This window comes from Grammomys surdaster, unplaced genomic scaffold, assembly GCF_004785775.1.
Source record: "Grammomys surdaster isolate TR1022 unplaced genomic scaffold, NIH_TR_1.0 123593, whole genome shotgun sequence".
In the NCBI taxonomy this organism is placed as follows: Eukaryota; Metazoa; Chordata; class Mammalia; order Rodentia; family Muridae; genus Grammomys; species Grammomys surdaster.
In genome coordinates, this window is record NW_021618799.1 from 194,200 (window position 1) to 199,723 (window position 5,524).

Consider the following 5,524-nt stretch of genomic DNA (forward strand, 5'->3'; position numbering starts at 1 on the left):
TTTCTTGGGGGTTTTCTTTTACCCACTCAGAATTCTCCTCAAAGGAATCCATTCTTCTACTGTGTTCTGACAGTAATATGTACATATTTTCATGTCAATGTTGAGAAGCTATTTTTACAAAAAACACTTTTGAAAAATGAATTTTCAAGCACCATCCCCTTTTGTGTGTATGAGTGTGTGTATATGTGTGTGTGTGTGTGTGTGTGTGCTCATACGCATGCTTGATGCACGGTTTCTCTTTGTATCCCTTGCTGTTCTGTAACTTGCTCTGTAGACCAGGATAGCCTTGAAATTACAGAGCTCCACCTGCCTCTGATTCCCAAGTGTGGCAAACAACAAAATACACTATCACCACTTGGATTCTTTCCTTTATAGAAATTGAAAAAATAGTCTTAGTATTCACACTGGTCCAGTGGCCAGTCACAGGAGCAGAGTGGGCCCTGAGGCCTGGATTGTCCCCTCTCAATCCATGAATGAAGTCATAGCTATGACTTCAGGGCCACCATAGAGCCACCTTCTCAGGTTTTGCTATCCACTGTCTCACAAAGGCCATCCCAGTGCCTACAGTTGAGCTCTAAGGAGACTATATGTAGTTTGTGTCATTTCTAGGTTCTCCTGTTGGGTCTTGCATGGTGCTGAATTTCATAGTGGACCTCTAAAGCACAGTCAGCTTCAAGTCATGATCTCTATTTCCAGCTGGAGAATGCAACTCCTAACTTCATTGAGCATGTGGGAGCCCTGGGTTCAATTCCCAGTGCCACAAAGAGAAAAGTCTTTTGGTTTGAAAATAACTAATCCTGTACTGATGTGACTTCCTTCTGTCATTCTTCTCATGGGATGTTTTAATTTGTAAATGTGCATGTCCAATGTTCTGAATATTATTGACTATTAGGTCAAAGTTGTGTTAAAATCTTAGAGACAATAAAAAGCAGTTGAGGCAAGAACCTATGGCTACTCTTCTGAGAGGATTATGAAGCCCTTCTGGAAGCTCAGCACCTATCAGTGAGGGTCCTCCAATACCTCATTCCATTTCTGTCACTTTGACAAAGGACCTGGAAAACCCAACTTGGCTCACAGTCTTGTAGATTTCATCCGATCATTACTTGGTCTCATTGCTTCAGGTCTATGAACCGTGGTAGATGAGAGCCACCTAGATGCTGGCCACCAGGAATCAAAGACCAAGAGAGAAGAGGAAAGACTATTGAGAAAATATTATCATTCACAAGAACCCAATGGCCTCCTTTCTTCAACTAGACCATGCATGCTAAGTCTATACCACATTCTAATGGTCTGCCCCATCATGAACTTATCACTATAAACATCTGTCCAGGCCCTCATCACCCAGTCATTTCCCCAAAGCCTTGCCTCTGATCTGCAGCCTTGCAAACCAAGCCTGAAACACGCAGCCATTGTTTGGATAGGATAAGGTGGGGTGAGGTGGGGTATTTCAGATCTGACGCTAATGCTCATCTTGCTGTCTTCCAGGGCAGGCCCACCATCTGGATGTTAACAAGAGTGATAGATACACTTCCATGTTGAGTCCATTTCAAAATAAACTGTTGATGGAAATGAGTCTTTGCAACTGAAGCTTCTTCCTGTTTTGCTCGGTTTTTAAAACCATAAGTAAAATCAGTCTTTATCACAGAGACTATTCTAAAGCAACCATGACTCAGTCCTTTGTATCTGAAGCCTGTATGCTGTGTGGGAGAATGTGTGCTGACTGGACAGAGATCTTGAGAGACAGTGAGACTTGACATGTATGGTTGGACCTAGCATAAGGATCAGAGTCAGAGCTAGGATTTTTCTTATCCCTGCCACTGACTGTTGGATGATGTGATTAATACAATATGCATAATGACATACATGGTAGTCACTTGACATTTACAGTTAACAATACCACATGTTTGGATGATACTTACCTATTGTCTGATAGTCACCTCAAGTCTTTCTACCTTTGTGTGTGTGTGTGTGTGTGTGTGTGTGTGTGTGTGTGTGTGTATGTGTTTGCACTGTCAATGTTCCATACATTCATATTTCATATTTCAGGGAAAAAATTCAGTATTTGTTTTTCTTAGTCTGATTTATGCATTGGTAAAATGTGGCATGCATATGCAATAAACTTCTGTATAACCATGAAGAAGAAAGTTATTTCTTTGCAGGAAATGAGTGAAACTAGAGATGACAGTGATTCTGGTAAGCTATTTCATCTGTCTAGATTGTTGACTCATTTGTAACATATGGTTTTGAACTTTTTCTTTATTATTTTTTATTACTTTATTTTGTATGTACAGGTGTTTTCCTGCATGTATGTACATGCACCATTTGATGCTTGTTGATTGTGGAGGTCAGAAGAGGGTCATCAGATCCACTGGAATTGGAGGTACAGTTGGATTAGTATATGTTGCTCTGCTAAGTAAGGTCAAAGTCTACTGATGTCATGATAGCCTTCTGGGGCTCAATGCAAGATAGTGGACTCCATTCATTGGCAGGGCTTCCCATTCTCTGACCTTATCTTGGGAGATCAAACCTCACCCTTAACTCTACTTGCAGAATTCCACATAGCCATGGTTAAGATTGCAAGTTTAACTTCCTTCTAATAAGAACCTATTTGGCTAGCACATGAGATTCCTGAAATTATGCCCCATTCTATGAGACATTTTGGTACCTCACCCTTCTACCAATGACCTTTGCCATTCTTGCATGTTTCTATTTCCTCTTCCTAAAATGATATAATTCTTAAATAATCCCAAGTAATGTTGATCTGTCTCCCTGCATCTGGTCCCAATTAGCCTTGTTACCATGCATACTCACAAAGCTTCTGAATATCCCAGTCTGTTGTCTCTGCTGTATTTGCCCTCCAGGGCCAATATCAGCCTAAATTTCCAAGGGCAGAGACGATTAAAATTATGTATTATTGTGTGCTATGATGTTTTATCTCAATTTTGTCACAGTAACTTGTGAGCTGTTATTTGGGCACTGGGAATTAAGCTGAGTCCTCTGAATAATCAGCCAGTGCTCTTAATCCTGAAAAACATTTAACTACATAAAGTGAGCTTTTTAAGAAGTACCATTTGACTGGACTCTAATTTCTTGAGTTCTTTGTATATAATGGATATTAGCCCTCTATCAGATGTAGGATTGGTAAAAATCTTTTCCCAATTTGTTGGTTGCTGTTTTGTCCTATTGACAGTGTCTTTTGCCTTACAGAAACTTTGCAATTTTATGAAGTCCCATTTATCAATTCTCGATCTTAGAATATAAGCCATTGGTGTTCTGTTTAGGAACTTTTCCCCTGTGCCCAAGTATTTGAGGTTCTTCTCCACCTTCTCTTCTATTAGTTTCAGTGTATATAGTTTTATGTGGAGGTCCTTTATCCATTTAGACTTGAGCTTTGTACAAGGAGATAAGAATGGATCGATTTGCATTCTACTACATGTTGTCCTCAAGTTGAAAAAACACGATTTGTTGAAAATGCTATCCTTTTCCCACTGGACAGTTTTAGCTCCTTTGTCAAAGATCAAGTGACCATAGGTGTGTGGGTTCATTTCTGGGTCTTCAATTCTATTCCATTGATCTTCCTGCCTGTCTCTGTACCAATACCATGCTGTTTTTTTTTTATCACTATTGCTCTATAGTACAGCTTGAGGTCAGGGGTGGTGATTCCTCTAGAAGTTCTTTTATTGTTGAGAATAGTTTTTGTTATCCTGGGTTTTTTGTTATTCCAAATGAATTTGAGAATTTCCTTTTCTAATTCTGTGAAGAAATGAGTTGGAATTTTAATGGGGATTGCACTGAATCTGTAGATTGATCTGTAGATTCCATCTCACACCAGTCAGAATGGCTAAGATTAAAAACTCAGGTGATAGTAGATGCTGGCGAGGGTGTGGAGAAAGAGGAACACTCCTCCATTGTTGGTGGGACTGCAAGATGGTGCAACCACCTTGGAAATCAGTCTGGCTGTTCCTCAGAAAATTGAACATAGCATTACCTGAGGATTCAGCTATACCACTCCTGGGCATATACCCAAAAGATGCTCTAACATATATCAAGGATATATGCTCCACTATGTTCATAGCAGCCTTATTTATAATAGCCAGAACCTGGAAAGAACCCAGATGTCCTGAGGAATAGATACAAAAAATGTGGTACATTTACACAATGGAGTATTACTCAGCTATTAAAAACAATGAATTTGAGAAATTCTTAGGTAAATGGATGGAACTGGAAAATATTATCCTGAGTGAGGTAAGCCAATCACAAAAGAATACACATGGTATTCACTCACTGATTATTGGATATTAGCCCAGAAACTTGAAATAGCCAAGATTCAACTCACAGACCACATGAAGCTCATGAAGAAGGAAGACCAAGTGGGGGTGATTCGGTCCTTCTTAGAAGGGGTAACAAAATACTCAAGGGAGCAAGTATGGAGACAAAGTGAGGGACAGAAACTGAAGGAGGGGCTGTCTGGAGACCATTCCACCTGGGTATCTATCCCATGTGCAGTCACAAAAGTTTTCAATTTCTAGGTTTCCATGTGAATAAGGAAAACCTCTGAGTTATACTCCCCCATTCCTATGTCTACTTAGCCAACCTTCACCCAAGACTGCTGCTGCAACAGAGAGGATTAGAGAACCAACCCAAGAAAGCAATTACCTGGAATTCCTGTAATGGCTCTCCATGCAAATGAGTCATTCCCAGTTAAACTCCAGGGTGATTTACATTCACCCTGAAGACTCCTTCTCACTTTCCAAAATTCACACACAGTCCTGGTTCACCCAAGATTATCTAGGAGAGCTGCATCATGTGAAGGTTGTCAGAGCTGAGTGGAGTAGTGCCAGCAGGATGAGAGGGGCATGGCTTCCAGTTAATTCTGTCATAGATTTTAATAATTAGCTTACTGAGAAACTGTTATCCCCCCCCCTTCTAATGCCCTCCTTCCATGCAACCTATTTTTTGGGGATGGACATAGACTGAAGACCTACTGAGACATTTAGCTTCATGATCCAAACAACAATTGGATTCTTGGACTTTCTAAAGGGTGACAGCCATTGCTGACTACTGACATCCGGACTACAGCCTATAAGCCACAGTAATAAACTATGTGTTGTGATTGTTTAAAAAAATACCATTTGTTAAGACTAGGTACTCTATCACAGCATGGCCTCAAATATGGAATGGTTGAGAATGCCTTTGAATTTCCTATCTTCACCTTCATGAGTTGATTACCCAGGTGTATACAACCATGGCAGTTTTGTGCAGTGCTGAGGATCAACCTCAGGTCTTCATGCATGCTAGGCAAGCACTCTATCCAGTTAGCCACATTTCTACCCCAAGAGTTAAATAACACCTAAAGTTAGTTACATTTATATGGTATAAAATATTATAAATTTATCTATTTATCTTATATTTGAATATATTATGTCATTATCTCATATATATGTGTGTGTGTGTGTGTGTGTGTGTGTGTGTGTGTGAGAGAGAGAGAGAGAGAGAGAGAGAGAGAGAGAGAGAGAGAGAGAGA